At 46.0% G+C, this 19293-nt stretch overlaps 22 non-coding genes across 22 annotated transcripts; all 22 read right to left on the bottom strand.

Annotated features, from left to right (window-relative positions):
- Window positions 1–2433: 2433 nt before the first annotated feature.
- trnaq-uug lies at window positions 2434–2505 on the bottom strand. Its single transcript has one exon. It is a non-coding gene; the product is annotated as a tRNA-Gln (tRNA).
- Window positions 2506–3144: 639 nt separating this feature from the next.
- On the bottom strand, window positions 3145–3227 carry trnal-cag. The gene has a single exon. It is a non-coding gene; the product is annotated as a tRNA-Leu (tRNA).
- A 749-nt stretch (window positions 3228–3976) lies between these two features.
- On the bottom strand, window positions 3977–4048 carry trnaq-cug. Its single transcript has one exon. It is a non-coding gene; the product is annotated as a tRNA-Gln (tRNA).
- A 756-nt stretch (window positions 4049–4804) lies between these two features.
- On the bottom strand, window positions 4805–4876 carry trnaq-uug. The gene has a single exon. It is a non-coding gene; the product is annotated as a tRNA-Gln (tRNA).
- Window positions 4877–5513: 637 nt separating this feature from the next.
- trnal-cag lies at window positions 5514–5596 on the bottom strand. Its single transcript has one exon. It is a non-coding gene; the product is annotated as a tRNA-Leu (tRNA).
- A 749-nt stretch (window positions 5597–6345) lies between these two features.
- On the bottom strand, window positions 6346–6417 carry trnaq-cug. The gene has a single exon. It is a non-coding gene; the product is annotated as a tRNA-Gln (tRNA).
- Window positions 6418–7173: 756 nt separating this feature from the next.
- trnaq-uug lies at window positions 7174–7245 on the bottom strand. The gene has a single exon. It is a non-coding gene; the product is annotated as a tRNA-Gln (tRNA).
- Window positions 7246–7882: 637 nt separating this feature from the next.
- Window positions 7883–7965, bottom strand: trnal-cag. Its single transcript has one exon. It is a non-coding gene; the product is annotated as a tRNA-Leu (tRNA).
- Window positions 7966–8714: 749 nt separating this feature from the next.
- trnaq-cug lies at window positions 8715–8786 on the bottom strand. Its single transcript has one exon. It is a non-coding gene; the product is annotated as a tRNA-Gln (tRNA).
- Window positions 8787–9542: 756 nt separating this feature from the next.
- Window positions 9543–9614, bottom strand: trnaq-uug. Its single transcript has one exon. It is a non-coding gene; the product is annotated as a tRNA-Gln (tRNA).
- Window positions 9615–10250: 636 nt separating this feature from the next.
- Window positions 10251–10333, bottom strand: trnal-cag. Its single transcript has one exon. It is a non-coding gene; the product is annotated as a tRNA-Leu (tRNA).
- Window positions 10334–11082: 749 nt separating this feature from the next.
- On the bottom strand, window positions 11083–11154 carry trnaq-cug. The gene has a single exon. It is a non-coding gene; the product is annotated as a tRNA-Gln (tRNA).
- Window positions 11155–11910: 756 nt separating this feature from the next.
- trnaq-uug lies at window positions 11911–11982 on the bottom strand. The gene has a single exon. It is a non-coding gene; the product is annotated as a tRNA-Gln (tRNA).
- Window positions 11983–12619: 637 nt separating this feature from the next.
- trnal-cag lies at window positions 12620–12702 on the bottom strand. The gene has a single exon. It is a non-coding gene; the product is annotated as a tRNA-Leu (tRNA).
- Window positions 12703–13451: 749 nt separating this feature from the next.
- Window positions 13452–13523, bottom strand: trnaq-cug. The gene has a single exon. It is a non-coding gene; the product is annotated as a tRNA-Gln (tRNA).
- A 756-nt stretch (window positions 13524–14279) lies between these two features.
- Window positions 14280–14351, bottom strand: trnaq-uug. Its single transcript has one exon. It is a non-coding gene; the product is annotated as a tRNA-Gln (tRNA).
- Window positions 14352–14988: 637 nt separating this feature from the next.
- trnal-cag lies at window positions 14989–15071 on the bottom strand. Its single transcript has one exon. It is a non-coding gene; the product is annotated as a tRNA-Leu (tRNA).
- A 749-nt stretch (window positions 15072–15820) lies between these two features.
- On the bottom strand, window positions 15821–15892 carry trnaq-cug. The gene has a single exon. It is a non-coding gene; the product is annotated as a tRNA-Gln (tRNA).
- Window positions 15893–16648: 756 nt separating this feature from the next.
- On the bottom strand, window positions 16649–16720 carry trnaq-uug. The gene has a single exon. It is a non-coding gene; the product is annotated as a tRNA-Gln (tRNA).
- Window positions 16721–17357: 637 nt separating this feature from the next.
- Window positions 17358–17440, bottom strand: trnal-cag. Its single transcript has one exon. It is a non-coding gene; the product is annotated as a tRNA-Leu (tRNA).
- Window positions 17441–18189: 749 nt separating this feature from the next.
- Window positions 18190–18261, bottom strand: trnaq-cug. The gene has a single exon. It is a non-coding gene; the product is annotated as a tRNA-Gln (tRNA).
- A 756-nt stretch (window positions 18262–19017) lies between these two features.
- trnaq-uug lies at window positions 19018–19089 on the bottom strand. Its single transcript has one exon. It is a non-coding gene; the product is annotated as a tRNA-Gln (tRNA).
- Window positions 19090–19293: the final 204 nt, after the last annotated feature.

The raw sequence follows: 19293 nt of genomic DNA, 5'->3' as shown, positions 1-19293 counted from the left end.
GGGGGAGAGGGTCGGGCAGGTTGAGGACATAAAAAGCGTTGGGCAGGGGGGGGGGGGGGGGGGAGAAGGGGGGGGGGGGGGGGGGAGCGGGTGTTCAAGCTGTAAGTACAAGAACGGGAGCAGATTAGCTGGGGTTCTTATTAACAGGGACTGGGTTTGCACAAGAGGGAGGGGGGGGGGGCTATGGTTTTGAGAAACAGAGACAGTTCAGTGACGACAGGGGGGGGGTGTCCTGTAAAATGTTAGGGGCGGGGGGGCTGGAAGCACACTTGGGGGGCGTTTGCTAGTACGTGCCAAACGTGGGAACCTCGTATTACAGGATAGAGCTGTCATAAAAAAAGAGGAAGGGATAGGGGGATCTAAACCCACGGGCAGCAAATCCAGTGGATGACGCTATGGGCGAGCCGGAACCGGCATTCCATTCGAACCTCGGGGTCGAGGAAAAAGGAAAAGGCCAATCCTGGACTTGCATAGCGGTACATGATATTTTGCACGGATGAAAGCAAGAATCACAAGGGGTCCCGGGAAGGGCGGGCACAACTACGCACTGGTAAGGCAATCCTCAGCACAAAAAAAGAAGGGAGGCTCGCAACGTAGTAAATTACATCATGCTACAACCCAGGGTACCCGGGGGGGGGGGGATGGGAGGGGGTTTTCGTATGGCGCAGCGGCTCGTTCTCAGGGAGTCGATCCAGTATTCAGGGCGTGGTGTAGAAGTCAGAACTTACGCTATTTCCGATGTTCTGGCCTTTACGGATGGCCGTGGTGAAGGTCGTACGCTAGGTGGGGCAGACTGGGTCTTTATCAAGTGAGTACTGGTTTCTTGACTAGGAACGTGGCAGGCAGGGTAAATGTACTGGGGGTGGTAAGGCAAGGGTGATACGATGCAATCAGATTAAACGCTGAAGGCACTGAAACCGTAGTAGTGTAATTGGACTTGGGGGGGCTGGAGAATAGAGTAAAAACAAAGGAAAAACACTGCCAACTGACCGGGGAGGCGGCATCAGGGTGATTGGCAGCCTGTAGGCCGTAAGACTGAGTTACTAAGATCATGAACGCACAGGGAAAATATGGGGGGGTCCTTCGGGAGCATTTCCGTAAATTCGGTACTGGGGCAGGGTCCAACAGTAGGAGAAACATTGTGCTCGAAACGGGAATTGTCAACGTAGCGGCAGTAGTCGCAACGAAAAAAAAAGGGAGGGGGTGGGGGGAGAAGTGCCAAGACCAGTGTGGGAGCACATAGGAAAGCAGAAACCCACCGTACGGTCATGGTTGACTTTGGTCGCAGCTGAATGTGGCGGGTGGTGCGATAAGGGTCGGTCGGGTCTCACTATATGTGTCTGACACGAGTGAGCGCAGTGAGTGTTTGTAAGTAGGTGGTGGCGGTATTTGTTGGCATGAATATCAAGGAAAGTTACTTTGACTTTGTCATGGTTGAGAGTCGTGGTATGACTAGGGGGGCGTTTGTGCGCAACCATTGACCGGGCGCATGGGAAGAGCAGGTGTCAGCAGGAGCAATATGCGCCACTACCTGGGTAATTGTGCAGCGACTAATAATTTAACACGCGCGCAGACAAAGCGGGGGAGGGTGGCCACCGAGAATTTGAACTCGAGGCGGCTGGATTCAGAGGTCAGTAGTTGCTAACCCGATGAACACCAGTGGAACCAACAGGTGATGGGGGGGGTGGTGTGGCCCTACTCGATAGAACATACTGTTTGCGTTAAAATCCCCCTGAATCAGAACTGTAGCTAGTTTAAAAACAATTTGAAACATATCTTTAACCCAGCGCTTGTCAGCAAAACTTGCAATTTGCAATTTCAGTTTGTCATTTCAAGTACAAGCCAGGGATTACGTAAATACGGCCACTGCCAATTTGACGAGCGTCCGTAATTGTCACTCTTCAACTTGAGCATGTTACAAGGTCTTGTCAAGCTAGACTGCCTAGGGTTAATTCTGGTTCTTTAAAGTCTTAATTGTGTCATCAGCAGGTTTGTCTGAAACTGCCTGATCCAGAGTCCAAAGCTCTAACACTATACAATGCAACCACCGTATGCTACGGCTTGACTTTGGGCGCATTGGCGTTGCTGGATTAGAGACGCTCTTTCTGGTAAGCTCACTGCGTGTGTCAGTTTGTATAGAAGCTCAGCTTCCCCCTACCGTCCCGAAACGGATCCATGCAACTTTACGATATCTCACTATATGTATCCAAGAGGATGCAGAGTAGTTTTAGGGGGATGTAGTTTTAGTAGGTGATCGTAGTTTCGCATCAGTGCAAAGAAGTACTTTGACTTGGTGTGTGTTGAACTGGTTAGACTGGGATTTTCCTAATTGAGTTGGAAGAGCGATTGCTGCACAGTAGTTTACACAAAATCCCATGAGCCTGGCTGATTGCACCGGATTGTGTGACTCAAATTTAACACCCAGTGCAAAACAGGTCCTACTGAGATTTGAACTCAGATCGCTGGAGTCAAAGTCCAGAGTGCTAACCATTACACCATAGAACCAAGGCGTGCAGTACGGGACTATCTTGAAACACCTTCTTACATAACAACCCACCGATTCAAAAGGGTAGCTAATGGCAAACAATTTCAAACGCAGCTCTTAGCAAAAGCTGAAAAAGGTTTGTCAGCAAAGCTTGCATTTTGACAACATTAACCACCGTGTCAATGGTACTGCGGTGTGTTGTCATTGGTATGCATCATCTTAATGACAACGTCATGTACAATAAACTGCATCACGAATGAACAAAAGCAATAAATCCTTGAGAGATGTAATGGAACACTCTCTGGACTTTTTATCCAGTGATGTGTGTTTCAGATTATATGGTCCAGGGTTCTCGTTGGAACCTCAGGTGAAAGCGTTTCAATTGCCGACTGTGGGTATAGCAGCATAGTTTCTGCTCATTACAGAAACACTGGGTTCTAGGCGCTTCCACCAAACTGTGGCTTGCTGCATCCATTAGCATAAAGCGTTGCAGCGTGTCAACTGTAATGTACAAACGGCATGAACTGGTTCTTTTTACCCTGTTTGCACAAGAGCTATTTTTACAGAGACAGTTCAAGTGACAACAGGGCCTGTATGTGACCTGGAGCACACTTGACTTTTCTAGTACGTGCCACGAAACCTCATAATTACAGATAAGCTGTCAGAAGTGGGATTCGAACCCACGCCTCCAGGGGAGACTGCGACCTGAACGCAGCGCCTTAGACCGCTCGGCCATCCTGACTTGAGAAGGTGCTGATTTTGCACTCCAAGGCAAGCGGCACAGACAGCACTTAGCCTCAGCACACTCAACGTAAAGGAGAGCTAAAACCATAACCTTGTCTTCCACCCAGTCTCTCAGCCAGGTCAATGTTAGAAGTCAGCTCCTATTCCAGATGTTCTGCCTTTAAGTGGCCGTGAATCGACTGCGATGTCTTTCAAGTGTAGGTTTCTTTCTCAGAAAGTGACACAGGGTAAATGTACTTTAAGCAAGGTGTACGATGCATCAGTGCGCTGAAGCACTGTAAACCGTAGTGTATTGGACTTGCTGGAATAAGTAAAAACAGGCACTGCCAAACTGACCGCCATCAGTGATTGTCAGCCTTTACCTTAAGAATGTTAGAAGATCATGCCACATTGGGTTCCTTCTCATTCCTTAAATTCTTCACTGAGTCAACAGTAGGCTTGTCTGAAACTTTCCGATGCATAGTCCAGTGTGCCAACCATTACACAATGCAACCACCGTACGTCATGGTTTGACTTTGGGGCGCACTGGCGTTGCGATATCTCTCTCACTATATGTGTCTACGCGAGACGCAGAGTAGTTTTAGTAGGTGGTCGTAGTTTTGCATGAATGCAATGAAGTACTTTGACTTGGTACATGTTGAAGTCGTGGGACTGGGCTTTTGCTCAACCATTGCCGCACAGCAGGTCACACAAGATCCCACGAGCCTGGGTAATTGCACGACTTAAATTTAACACCCGCAACAAACGAGGTCCCACCGAGATTTGAACTCGGATCGCTGGATTCAGAGTCCAGAGTGCTAACCATTACACCATGGAACCAACAGGTAGGGGTGTGGGGCCTCTCGTAGAACATACTGTTGCGTAAAATCCCCCTGAATCAGAACTGTAGCTAGTTTAAAAACAATTTGAAACATATCTTTAACCCAGCGCTTGTCAGCAAAACTTGCAATTTGCAATTTCAGTTTGTCATTTCAAGTACAAGCCAGGGATTACGTAAATACGGCCACTGCCAATTTGACGAGCGTCCGTAATTGTCACTCTTCAACTTGAGCATGTTACAAGGTCTTGTCAAGCTAGACTGCCTAGGGTTAATTCTGGTTCTTTAAAGTCTTAATTGTGTCATCAGCAGGTTTGTCTGAAACTGCCTGATCCAGAGTCCAAAGCTCTAACCACTACACAATGCAACCACCGTATGCTACGGCTTGACTTTGGGCGCATTGGCGTTGCTGGATTAGAGACGCTCTTTCTGGTAAGCTCACTGCGTGTGTCAGTTTGTATAGAAGCTCAGCTTCCCCCTACCGTCCCGAAACGGATCCATGCAACTTTACGATATCTCACTATATGTATCCAAGAGGGATGCAGAGTAGTTTTAGGGGGATGTAGTTTTAGTAGGTGATCGTAGTTTCGCATCAGTGCAAAGAAGTACTTTGACTTGGTGTGTGTTGAACTGGTTAGACTGGGATTTTCCTAATTGAGTTGGAAGAGCGATTGCTGCACAGTAGTTTACACAAAATCCCATGAGCCTGGCTGATTGCACCGGATTGTGTGACTCAAATTTAACACCCAGTGCAAAACAGGTCCTACTGAGATTTGAACTCAGATCGCTGGAGTCAAAGTCCAGAGTGCTAACCATTACACCATAGAACCAAGGCGTGCAGTGACGGGACTATCTTGAAACACCTTCTTACATAACAACCCACCGATTCAAAAGGGTAGCTAATGGCAAACAATTTCAAACGCAGCTCTTAGCAAAAGCTGAAAAAGGTTTGTCAGCAAAGCTTGCATTTTGACAACATTAACCACCGTGTCAATGGTACTGCGGTGTGATGTCATTGGTATGCATCATCTTAATGACAACGTCATGTACAATAAACTGCATCACGAATGAACAAAAGCAATAAATCCTTGAGAGATGTAATGGAACACTCTCTGGACTTTTTATCCAGTGATGTGTGTTTCAGATTATATGGTCCAGGGTTCTCGTTGGAACCTCAGGTGAAAGCGTTTCAATTGCCGACTGTGGGTATAGCATAGTTTCTGCTCATTACAGAAACACTGGGTTCTAGGCGCTTCCACCAAACTGTGGCTTGCTGCATCCATTAGCATAAAGCGTTGCAGCGTGTCAACTGTAATGTACAAACGGCATGAACTGGTTCTTATTACCCTGTTTGCACAAGAGCTATTTTTACAGAGACAGTTCAAGTGACAACAGGGCCTGTATGTGACCTGGAGCACACTTGACTTTTCTAGTACGTGCCACGAAACCTCATAATTACAGATAAGCTGTCAGAAGTGGGATTCGAACCCACGCCTCCAGGGGAGACTGCGACCTGAACGCAGCGCCTTAGACCGCTCGGCCATCCTGACTTGAGAAGGTGCTGATTTTGCACTCCAAGGCAAGCGGCACAGACAGCACTTAGCCTCAGCACACTCAACGTAAAGGAGAGCTAAAACCATAACCTTGTCTTCCACCCAGTCTCTCAGCCAGGTCAATGTTAGAAGTCAGCTCCTATTCCAGATGTTCTGCCTTTAAGTGGCCGTGAATCGACTGCGATGTCTTTCAAGTGTAGGTTTCTTTCTCAGAAAGTGACACAGGGTAAATGTACTTTAAGCAAGGTGTACGATGCATCAGTGCGCTGAAGCACTGTAAACCGTAGTGTATTGGACTTGCTGGAATAAGTAAAAACAGGCACTGCCAAACTGACCGCCATCAGTGATTGTCAGCCTTTACCTTAAGAATGTTAGAAGATCATGCCACATTGGGTTCCTTCTCATTCCTTAAATTCTTCACTGAGTCAACAGTAGGCTTGTCTGAAACTTTCCGATGCATAGTCCAGTGTGCCAACCATTACACAATGCAACCACCGTACGTCATGGTTTGACTTTGGGGCGCACTGGCGTTGCGATATCTCTCTCACTATATGTGTCTACGCGAGACGCAGAGTAGTTTTAGTAGGTGGTCGTAGTTTTGCATGAATGCAATGAAGTACTTTGACTTGGTACATGTTGAAGTCGTGGGACTGGGCTTTTGCTCAACCATTGCCGCACAGCAGGTCACACAAGATCCCACGAGCCTGGGTAATTGCACGACTTAAATTTAACACCCGCAACAAACGAGGTCCCACCGAGATTTGAACTCGGATCGCTGGATTCAGAGTCCAGAGTGCTAACCATTACACCATGGAACCAACAGGTAGGGGTGTGGGGCCTCTCGTAGAACATACTGTTGCGTAAAATCCCCCTGAATCAGAACTGTAGCTAGTTTAAAAACAATTTGAAACATATCTTTAACCCAGCGCTTGTCAGCAAAACTTGCAATTTGCAATTTCAGTTTGTCATTTCAAGTACAAGCCAGGGATTACGTAAATACGGCCACTGCCAATTTGACGAGCGTCCGTAATTGTCACTCTTCAACTTGAGCATGTTACAAGGTCTTGTCAAGCTAGACTGCCTAGGGTTAATTCTGGTTCTTTAAAGTCTTAATTGTGTCATCAGCAGGTTTGTCTGAAACTGCCTGATCCAGAGTCCAAAGCTCTAACCACTACACAATGCAACCACCGTATGCTACGGCTTGACTTTGGGCGCATTGGCGTTGCTGGATTAGAGACGCTCTTTCTGGTAAGCTCACTGCGTGTGTCAGTTTGTATAGAAGCTCAGCTTCCCCCTACCGTCCCGAAACGGATCCATGCAACTTTACGATATCTCACTATATGTATCCAAGAGGGATGCAGAGTAGTTTTAGGGGGATGTAGTTTTAGTAGGTGATCGTAGTTTCGCATCAGTGCAAAGAAGTACTTTGACTTGGTGTGTGTTGAACTGGTTAGACTGGGATTTTCCTAATTGAGTTGGAAGAGCGATTGCTGCACAGTAGTTTACACAAAATCCCATGAGCCTGGCTGATTGCACCGGATTGTGTGACTCAAATTTAACACCCAGTGCAAAACAGGTCCTACTGAGATTTGAACTCAGATCGCTGGAGTCAAAGTCCAGAGTGCTAACCATTACACCATAGAACCAAGGCGTGCAGTGACGGGACTATCTTGAAACACCTTCTTACATAACAACCCACCGATTCAAAAGGGTAGCTAATGGCAAACAATTTCAAACGCAGCTCTTAGCAAAAGCTGAAAAAGGTTTGTCAGCAAAGCTTGCATTTTGACAACATTAACCACCGTGTCAATGGTACTGCGGTGTGATGTCATTGGTATGCATCATCTTAATGACAACGTCATGTACAATAAACTGCATCACGAATGAACAAAAGCAATAAATCCTTGAGAGATGTAATGGAACACTCTCTGGACTTTTTATCCAGTGATGTGTGTTTCAGATTATATGGTCCAGGGTTCTCGTTGGAACCTCAGGTGAAAGCGTTTCAATTGCCGACTGTGGGTATAGCATAGTTTCTGCTCATTACAGAAACACTGGGTTCTAGGCGCTTCCACCAAACTGTGGCTTGCTGCATCCATTAGCATAAAGCGTTGCAGCGTGTCAACTGTAATGTACAAACGGCATGAACTGGTTCTTATTACCCTGTTTGCACAAGAGCTATTTTTACAGAGACAGTTCAAGTGACAACAGGGCCTGTATGTGACCTGGAGCACACTTGACTTTTCTAGTACGTGCCACGAAACCTCATAATTACAGATAAGCTGTCAGAAGTGGGATTCGAACCCACGCCTCCAGGGGAGACTGCGACCTGAACGCAGCGCCTTAGACCGCTCGGCCATCCTGACTTGAGAAGGTGCTGATTTTGCACTCCAAGGCAAGCGGCACAGACAGCACTTAGCCTCAGCACACTCAACGTAAAGGAGAGCTAAAACCATAACCTTGTCTTCCACCCAGTCTCTCAGCCAGGTCAATGTTAGAAGTCAGCTCCTATTCCAGATGTTCTGCCTTTAAGTGGCCGTGAATCGACTGCGATGTCTTTCAAGTGTAGGTTTCTTTCTCAGAAAGTGACACAGGGTAAATGTACTTTAAGCAAGGTGTACGATGCATCAGTGCGCTGAAGCACTGTAAACCGTAGTGTATTGGACTTGCTGGAATAAGTAAAAACAGGCACTGCCAAACTGACCGCCATCAGTGATTGTCAGCCTTTACCTTAAGAATGTTAGAAGATCATGCCACATTGGGTTCCTTCTCATTCCTTAAATTCTTCACTGAGTCAACAGTAGGCTTGTCTGAAACTTTCCGATGCATAGTCCAGTGTGCCAACCATTACACAATGCAACCACCGTACGTCATGGTTTGACTTTGGGGCGCACTGGCGTTGCGATATCTCTCTCACTATATGTGTCTACGCGAGACGCAGAGTAGTTTTAGTAGGTGGTCGTAGTTTTGCATGAATGCAATGAAGTACTTTGACTTGGTACATGTTGAAGTCGTGGGACTGGGCTTTTGCTCAACCATTGCCGCACAGCAGGTCACACAAGATCCCACGAGCCTGGGTAATTGCACGACTTAAATTTAACACCCGCAACAAACGAGGTCCCACCGAGATTTGAACTCGGATCGCTGGATTCAGAGTCCAGAGTGCTAACCATTACACCATGGAACCAACAGGTAGGGGTGTGGGGCCTCTCGTAGAACATACTGTTGCGTAAAATCCCCCTGAATCAGAACTGTAGCTAGTTTAAAAACAATTTGAAACATATCTTTAACCCAGCGCTTGTCAGCAAAACTTGCAATTTGCAATTTCAGTTTGTCATTTCAAGTACAAGCCAGGGATTACGTAAATACGGCCACTGCCAATTTGACGAGCGTCCGTAATTGTCACTCTTCAACTTGAGCATGTTACAAGGTCTTGTCAAGCTAGACTGCCTAGGGTTAATTCTGGTTCTTTAAAGTCTTAATTGTGTCATCAGCAGGTTTGTCTGAAACTGCCTGATCCAGAGTCCAAAGCTCTAACCACTACACAATGCAACCACCGTATGCTACGGCTTGACTTTGGGCGCATTGGCGTTGCTGGATTAGAGACGCTCTTTCTGGTAAGCTCACTGCGTGTGTCAGTTTGTATAGAAGCTCAGCTTCCCCCTACCGTCCCGAAACGGATCCATGCAACTTTACGATATCTCACTATATGTATCCAAGAGGGATGCAGAGTAGTTTTAGGGGGATGTAGTTTTAGTAGGTGATCGTAGTTTCGCATCAGTGCAAAGAAGTACTTTGACTTGGTGTGTGTTGAACTGGTTAGACTGGGATTTTCCTAATTGAGTTGGAAGAGCGATTGCTGCACAGTAGTTTACACAAAATCCCATGAGCCTGGCTGATTGCACCGGATTGTGTGACTCAAATTTAACACCCAGTGCAAAACAGGTCCTACTGAGATTTGAACTCAGATCGCTGGAGTCAAAGTCCAGAGTGCTAACCATTACACCATAGAACCAAGGTGTGCAGGACGGGACTATCTTGAAACACCTTCTTACATAACAACCCACCGATTCAAAAGGGTAGCTAATGGCAAACAATTTCAAACGCAGCTCTTAGCAAAAGCTGAAAAAGGTTTGTCAGCAAAGCTTGCATTTTGAAAACATGAACCACCGTGTCAATGGTACTGCGGTGTGATGTCATTGGTATGCATCATCTAAATGGCAACGTCATGTACAATAAACTGCATCACGAATGAACAAAAGCAATAAATCCTTGAGAGATGTAATGGAACACTCTCTGGACTTTTTATCCAGTGATATGTGTTTCAGATTATATGGTCCAGGGTTCTCGTTGGAACCTCAGGTGAAAGAGTTTCAATTGCCGACTGTGGGTATAGCATAGTTTCTGCTCATTACAGAAACACTGGGTTCTAGGCGCTTCCACCAAACTGTGGCTTGCTGCATCCATTAGCATAAAGCGTTGCAGCGTGTCAACTGTAATGTACAAACGGCATGAACTGGTTCTTATTACCCTGTTTGCACAAGAGCTATTTTTACAGAGACAGTTCAAGTGACAACAGGGCCTGTATGTGACCTGGAGCACACTTGACTTTTCTAGTACGTGCCACGAAACCTCATAATTACAGATAAGCTGTCAGAAGTGGGATTCGAACCCACGCCTCCAGGGGAGACTGCGACCTGAACGCAGCGCCTTAGACCGCTCGGCCATCCTGACTTGAGAAGGTGCTGATTTTGCACTCCAAGGCAAGCGGCACAGACAGCACTTAGCCTCAGCACACTCAACGTAAAGGAGAGCTAAAACCATAACCTTGTCTTCCACCCAGTCTCTCAGCCAGGTCAATGTTAGAAGTCAGCTCCTATTCCAGATGTTCTGCCTTTAAGTGGCCGTGAATCGACTGCGATGTCTTTCAAGTGTAGGTTTCTTTCTCAGAAAGTGACACAGGGTAAATGTACTTTAAGCAAGGTGTACGATGCATCAGTGCGCTGAAGCACTGTAAACCGTAGTGTATTGGACTTGCTGGAATAAGTAAAAACAGGCACTGCCAAACTGACCGCCATCAGTGATTGTCAGCCTTTACCTTAAGAATGTTAGAAGATCATGCCACATTGGGTTCCTTCTCATTCCTTAAATTCTTCACTGAGTCAACAGTAGGCTTGTCTGAAACTTTCCGATGCATAGTCCAGTGTGCCAACCATTACACAATGCAACCACCGTACGTCATGGTTTGACTTTGGGGCGCACTGGCGTTGCGATATCTCTCTCACTATATGTGTCTACGCGAGACGCAGAGTAGTTTTAGTAGGTGGTCGTAGTTTTGCATGAATGCAATGAAGTACTTTGACTTGGTACATGTTGAAGTCGTGGGACTGGGCTTTTGCTCAACCATTGCCGCACAGCAGGTCACACAAGATCCCACGAGCCTGGGTAATTGCACGACTTAAATTTAACACCCGCAACAAACGAGGTCCCACCGAGATTTGAACTCGGATCGCTGGATTCAGAGTCCAGAGTGCTAACCATTACACCATGGAACCAACAGGTAGGGGTGTGGGGCCTCTCGTAGAACATACTGTTGCGTAAAATCCCCCTGAATCAGAACTGTAGCTAGTTTAAAAACAATTTGAAACATATCTTTAACCCAGCGCTTGTCAGCAAAACTTGCAATTTGCAATTTCAGTTTGTCATTTCAAGTACAAGCCAGGGATTACGTAAATACGGCCACTGCCAATTTGACGAGCGTCCGTAATTGTCACTCTTCAACTTGAGCATGTTACAAGGTCTTGTCAAGCTAGACTGCCTAGGGTTAATTCTGGTTCTTTAAAGTCTTAATTGTGTCATCAGCAGGTTTGTCTGAAACTGCCTGATCCAGAGTCCAAAGCTCTAACCACTACACAATGCAACCACCGTATGCTACGGCTTGACTTTGGGCGCATTGGCGTTGCTGGATTAGAGACGCTCTTTCTGGTAAGCTCACTGCGTGTGTCAGTTTGTATAGAAGCTCAGCTTCCCCCTACCGTCCCGAAACGGATCCATGCAACTTTACGATATCTCACTATATGTATCCAAGAGGGATGCAGAGTAGTTTTAGGGGGATGTAGTTTTAGTAGGTGATCGTAGTTTCGCATCAGTGCAAAGAAGTACTTTGACTTGGTGTGTGTTGAACTGGTTAGACTGGGATTTTCCTAATTGAGTTGGAAGAGCGATTGCTGCACAGTAGTTTACACAAAATCCCATGAGCCTGGCTGATTGCACCGGATTGTGTGACTCAAATTTAACACCCAGTGCAAAACAGGTCCTACTGAGATTTGAACTCAGATCGCTGGAGTCAAAGTCCAGAGTGCTAACCATTACACCATAGAACCAAGGCGTGCAGTGACGGGACTATCTTGAAACACCTTCTTACATAACAACCCACCGATTCAAAAGGGTAGCTAATGGCAAACAATTTCAAACGCAGCTCTTAGCAAAAGCTGAAAAAGGTTTGTCAGCAAAGCTTGCATTTTGACAACATTAACCACCGTGTCAATGGTACTGCGGTGTGATGTCATTGGTATGCATCATCTTAATGACAACGTCATGTACAATAAACTGCATCACGAATGAACAAAAGCAATAAATCCTTGAGAGATGTAATGGAACACTCTCTGGACTTTTTATCCAGTGATGTGTGTTTCAGATTATATGGTCCAGGGTTCTCGTTGGAACCTCAGGTGAAAGCGTTTCAATTGCCGACTGTGGGTATAGCATAGTTTCTGCTCATTACAGAAACACTGGGTTCTAGGCGCTTCCACCAAACTGTGGCTTGCTGCATCCATTAGCATAAAGCGTTGCAGCGTGTCAACTGTAATGTACAAACGGCATGAACTGGTTCTTATTACCCTGTTTGCACAAGAGCTATTTTTACAGAGACAGTTCAAGTGACAACAGGGCCTGTATGTGACCTGGAGCACACTTGACTTTTCTAGTACGTGCCACGAAACCTCATAATTACAGATAAGCTGTCAGAAGTGGGATTCGAACCCACGCCTCCAGGGGAGACTGCGACCTGAACGCAGCGCCTTAGACCGCTCGGCCATCCTGACTTGAGAAGGTGCTGATTTTGCACTCCAAGGCAAGCGGCACAGACAGCACTTAGCCTCAGCACACTCAACGTAAAGGAGAGCTAAAACCATAACCTTGTCTTCCACCCAGTCTCTCAGCCAGGTCAATGTTAGAAGTCAGCTCCTATTCCAGATGTTCTGCCTTTAAGTGGCCGTGAATCGACTGCGATGTCTTTCAAGTGTAGGTTTCTTTCTCAGAAAGTGACACAGGGTAAATGTACTTTAAGCAAGGTGTACGATGCATCAGTGCGCTGAAGCACTGTAAACCGTAGTGTATTGGACTTGCTGGAATAAGTAAAAACAGGCACTGCCAAACTGACCGCCATCAGTGATTGTCAGCCTTTACCTTAAGAATGTTAGAAGATCATGCCACATTGGGTTCCTTCTCATTCCTTAAATTCTTCACTGAGTCAACAGTAGGCTTGTCTGAAACTTTCCGATGCATAGTCCAGTGTGCCAACCATTACACAATGCAACCACCGTACGTCATGGTTTGACTTTGGGGCGCACTGGCGTTGCGATATCTCTCTCACTATATGTGTCTACGCGAGACGCAGAGTAGTTTTAGTAGGTGGTCGTAGTTTTGCATGAATGCAATGAAGTACTTTGACTTGGTACATGTTGAAGTCGTGGGACTGGGCTTTTGCTCAACCATTGCCGCACAGCAGGTCACACAAGATCCCACGAGCCTGGGTAATTGCACGACTTAAATTTAACACCCGCAACAAACGAGGTCCCACCGAGATTTGAACTCGGATCGCTGGATTCAGAGTCCAGAGTGCTAACCATTACACCATGGAACCAACAGGTAGGGGTGTGGGGCCTCTCGTAGAACATACTGTTGCGTAAAATCCCCCTGAATCAGAACTGTAGCTAGTTTAAAAACAATTTGAAACATATCTTTAACCCAGCGCTTGTCAGCAAAACTTGCAATTTGCAATTTCAGTTTGTCATTTCAAGTACAAGCCAGGGATTACGTAAATACGGCCACTGCCAATTTGACGAGCGTCCGTAATTGTCACTCTTCAACTTGAGCATGTTACAAGGTCTTGTCAAGCTAGACTGCCTAGGGTTAATTCTGGTTCTTTAAAGTCTTAATTGTGTCATCAGCAGGTTTGTCTGAAACTGCCTGATCCAGAGTCCAAAGCTCTAACCACTACACAATGCAACCACCGTATGCTACGGCTTGACTTTGGGCGCATTGGCGTTGCTGGATTAGAGACGCTCTTTCTGGTAAGCTCACTGCGTGTGTCAGTTTGTATAGAAGCTCAGCTTCCCCCTACCGTCCCGAAACGGATCCATGCAACTTTACGATATCTCACTATATGTATCCAAGAGGGATGCAGAGTAGTTTTAGGGGGATGTAGTTTTAGTAGGTGATCGTAGTTTCGCATCAGTGCAAAGAAGTACTTTGACTTGGTGTGTGTTGAACTGGTTAGACTGGGATTTTCCTAATTGAGTTGGAAGAGCGATTGCTGCACAGTAGTTTACACAAAATCCCATGAGCCTGGCTGATTGCACCGGATTGTGTGACTCAAATTTAACACCCAGTGCAAAACAGGTCCTACTGAGATTTGAACTCAGATCGCTGGAGTCAAAGTCCAGAGTGCTAACCATTACACCATAGAACCAAGGCGTGCAGTGACGGGACTATCTTGAAACACCTTCTTACATAACAACCCACCGATTCAAAAGGGTAGCTAATGGCAAACAATTTCAAACGCAGCTCTTAGCAAAAGCTGAAAAAGGTTTGTCAGCAAAGCTTGCATTTTGACAACATTAACCACCGTGTCAATGGTACTGCGGTGTGATGTCATTGGTATGCATCATCTTAATGACAACGTCATGTACAATAAACTGCATCACGAATGAACAAAAGCAATAAATCCTTGAGAGATGTAATGGAACACTCTCTGGACTTTTTATCCAGTGATGTGTGTTTCAGATTATATGGTCCAGGGTTCTCGTTGGAACCTCAGGTGAAAGCGTTTCAATTGCCGACTGTGGGTATAGCATAGTTTCTGCTCATTACAGAAACACTGGGTTCTAGGCGCTTCCACCAAACTGTGGCTTGCTGCATCCATTAGCATAAAGCGTTGCAGCGTGTCAACTGTAATGTACAAACGGCATGAACTGGTTCTTATTACCCTGTTTGCACAAGAGCTATTTTTACAGAGACAGTTCAAGTGACAACAGGGCCTGTATGTGACCTGGAGCACACTTGACTTTTCTAGTACGTGCCACGAAACCTCATAATTACAGATAAGCTGTCAGAAGTGGGATTCGAACCCACGCCTCCAGGGGAGACTGCGACCTGAACGCAGCGCCTTAGACCGCTCGGCCATCCTGACTTGAGAAGGTGCTGATTTTGCACTCCAAGGCAAGCGGCACAGACAGCACTTAGCCTCAGCACACTCAACGTAAAGGAGAGCTAAAACCATAACCTTGTCTTCCACCCAGTCTCTCAGCCAGGTCAATGTTAGAAGTCAGCTCCTATTCCAGATGTTCTGCCTTTAAGTGGCCGTGAATCGACTGCGATGTCTTTCAAGTGTAGGTTTCTTTCTCAGAAAGTGACACAGGGTAAATGTACTTTAAGCAAGGTGTACGATGCATCAGTGCGCTGAAGCACTGTAAACCGTAGTGTATTGGACTTGCTGGAATAAGTAAAAACAGGCACTGCCAAACTGACCGCCATCAGTGATTGTCAGCCTTTACCTTAAGAATGTTAGAAGATCATGCCACATTGGGTTCCTTCTCATTCCTTAAATTCTTCACTGAGTCAACAGTAGGCTTGTCTGAAACTTTCCGATGCATAGTCCAGTGTGCCAACCATTACACAATGCAACCACCGTACGTCATGGTTTGACTTTGGGGCGCACTGGCGTTGCGATATCTCTCTCACTATATGTGTCTACGCGAGACGCAGAGTAGTTTTAGTAGGTGGTCGTAGTTTTGCATGAATGCAATGAAGTACTTTGACTTGGTACATGTTGAAGTCGTGGGACTGGGCTTTTGCTCAACCATTGCCGCACAGCAGGTCACACAAGATCCCACGAGCCTGGGTAATTGCACGACTTAAATTTAACACCCGCAACAAACGAGGTCCCACCGAGATTTGAACTCGGATCGCTGGATTCAGAGTCCAGAGTGCTAACCATTACACCATGGAACCAACAGGTAGGGGTGTGGGGCCTCTCGTAGAACATACTGTTGCGTAAAATCCCCCTGAATCAGAACTGTAGCTAGTTTAAAAACAATTTGAAACATATCTTTAACCCAGCGCTTGTCAGCAAAACTTGCAATTTGCAATTTCAGTTTGTCATTTCAAGTACAAGCCAGGGATTACGTAAATACGGCCACTGCCAATTTGACGAGCGTCCGTAATTGTCACTCTTCAACTTGAGCATGTTACAAGGTCTTGTCAAGCTAGACTGCCTAGGGTTAATTCTGGTTCTTTAAAGTCTTAATTGTGTCATCAGCAGGTTTGTCTGAAACTGCCTGATCCAGAGTCCAAAGCTCTAACCACTACACAATGCAACCACCGTATGCTACGGCTTGACTTTGGGCGCATTGGCGTTGCTGGATTAGAGACGCTCTTTCTGGTAAGCTCACTGCGTGTGTCAGTTTGTATAGAAGCTCAGCTTCCCCCTACCGTCCCGAAACGGATCCATGCAACTTTACGATATCTCACTATATGTATCCAAGAGGGATGCAGAGTAGTTTTAGGGGGATGTAGTTTTAGTAGGTGATCGTAGTTTCGCATCAGTGCAAAGAAGTACTTTGACTTGGTGTGTGTTGAACTGGTTAGACTGGGATTTTCCTAATTGAGTTGGAAGAGCGATTGCTGCACAGTAGTTTACACAAAATCCCATGAGCCTGGCTGATTGCACCGGATTGTGTGACTCAAATTTAACACCCAGTGCAAAACAGGTCCTACTGAGATTTGAACTCAGATCGCTGGAGTCAAAGTCCAGAGTGCTAACCATTACACCATAGAACCAAGGCGTGCAGTGACGGGACTATCTTGAAACACCTTCTTACATAACAACCCACCGATTCAAAAGGGTAGCTAATGGCAAACAATTTCAAACGCAGCTCTTAGCAAAAGCTGAAAAAGGTTTGTCAGCAAAGCTTGCATTTTGACAACATTAACCACCGTGTCAATGGTACTGCGGTGTGATGTCATTGGTATGCATCATCTTAATGACAACGTCATGTACAATAAACTGCATCACGAATGAACAAAAGCAATAAATCCTTGAGAGATGTAATGGAACACTCTCTGGACTTTTTATCCAGTGATGTGTGTTTCAGATTATATGGTCCAGGGTTCTCGTTGGAACCTCAGGTGAAAGCGTTTCAATTGCCGACTGTGGGTATAGCATAGTTTCTGCTCATTACAGAAACACTGGGTTCTAGGCGCTTCCACCAAACTGTGGCTTGCTGCATCCATTAGCATAAAGCGTTGCAGCGTGTCAACTGTAATGTACAAACGGCATGAACTGGTTCTTATTACCCTGTTTGCACAAGAGCTATTTTTACAGAGACAGTTCAAGTGACAACAGGGCCTGTATGTGACCTGGAGCACACTTGACTTTTCTAGTACATGCCACAAAACCTCATAATTACAGATTAGCTGTCAGAAGTGGGATTCGAACCCACGCCTCCAGGGGAGACTGCGACCTGAACGCAGCGCCTTAGACCGCTCGGCCATCCTGACTTGAGAAGGTGCTGATTTTGCACTCCAAGGCAAGCGGCACAGACAGCACTTAGCCTCAGCACACTCAACGTAAAGGAGAGCTAAAACCATAACCTTGTCTTCCACCCAGTCTCTCAGCCAGGTCAATGTTAGAAGTCAGCTCCTATTCCAGATGTTCTGCCTTTAAGTGGCCGTGAATCGACTGCGATGTCTTTCAAGTGTAGGTTTCTTTCTCAGAAAGTGACGCAGGGTAAATGTACTTTAAGCAAGGTCTACGATGCATCAGTGCGCTGAAGCACTGTAAACTGTAGTGTATTGGACTTGCTGGAATAAGTAAAAACAGGCACTGCCAAACTGACCGCCATCAGTGATTGTCAGCCTTTACCTTAAGAATGTTAGAAGATCATGCCACATTGGGTTCCTTCTCATTCTTTAAACTCTTCACTGAGTCAACAGTAGGCTTGTCTGAAACTTTCCGATGCATAGTCCAGTGTGCCAACCATTACACAATGCAACCACCGTACGTCATGGTTTGACTTTGGGGCGCACTGGCGTTGCGATATCTCTCTCACTATATGTGTCTACGCGAGACGCAGAGTAGTTTTAGTAGGTGGTCGTAGTTTTGCATGAATGCAATGAAGTACCTTGACTTGGTACATGTTGAAGTCGTGGGACTGGGCTTTTGCTCAACCATTGCCGCACAGCAGGTCACACAAGATCCCACGAGCCTGGGTGATTGCACGACTTAAATTTAACACCCGCAACAAACGAGGTCCCACCGAGATTTGAACTCGGATCGCTGGATTCAGAGTCCAGAGTGCTAACCATTACACCATGGAACCAACAGGTAGGGGTGTGGGGCCTCTCGTAGAACATACTGTTGCGTAAAATCCCCCTGAATCAGAACTGTAGCTAGTTTAAAAACAATTTGAAACATATCTTTAACCCAGCGCTTGTCAGCAAAACTTGCAATTTGCAATTTCAGTTTGTCATTTCAAGTACAAGCCAGGGATTACGTAAATACGGCCACTGCCAATTTGACGAGCGTCCGTAATTGTCACTCTTCAACTTGAGCATGTTACAAGGTCTTGTCAAGCTAGACTGCCTAGGGTTAATTCTGGTTCTTTAAAGTCTTAATTGTGTCATCAGCAGGTTTGTCTGAAACTGCCTGATCCAGAGTCCAAAGCTCTAACCACTACACAATGCAACCACCGTATGCTATGGCTTGACTTTGGGCGCATTGGCGTTGCTGGATTAGAGACGCTCTTTCTGGTAAGCTCACTGCGTGTGTCAGTTTGTATAGAAGCTCAGCTTCCCCCTACCGTCCCGAAACGGATCCATGCAACTTTACGATATCTCACTATATGTATCCAAGAGGGATGCAGAGTAGTTTTAGGGGGATGTAGTTTTAGTAGGTGATCGTAGTTTCGCATCAGTGCAAAGAAGTACTTTGACTTGGTGTGTGTTGAACTGGTTAGACTGGGATTTTCCTAATTGAGTTGGAAGAGCGATTGCTGCACAGTAGTTTACACAAAATCCCATGAGCCTGGCTGTTTGCACCGGATTGTGTGACTCGAATTTAACACCCAGTGCAAAACAGGTCCTACTGAGATTTGAACTCAGATCGCTGGAGTCAAAGTCCAGAGTGCTAACCATTACACCATAGAACCAAGGTGTGCAGGACGGGACTATCTTGAAACACCTTCTTACATAACAACCCACCGATTCAAAAGGGTAGCTAATGGCAAACAATTTCAAACGCAGCTCTTAGCAAAACCTGAAAAAGGTTTGTCAGCAAAGCTTGCATTTTGACAACATTAACCACCGTGTCAATGGTACTGCGGTGTGATGTCATTGGTATGCATCATCTAAAT

The sequence above is a fragment of the Anabas testudineus genome, chromosome 4 (assembly GCF_900324465.2).
Source record: "Anabas testudineus chromosome 4, fAnaTes1.2, whole genome shotgun sequence".
Classification (NCBI taxonomy): domain Eukaryota; kingdom Metazoa; phylum Chordata; class Actinopteri; order Anabantiformes; family Anabantidae; genus Anabas; species Anabas testudineus.
Note: the sequence above shows the minus strand (reverse complement) of the source record. Positions and strands in the feature narration are given on the sequence as shown.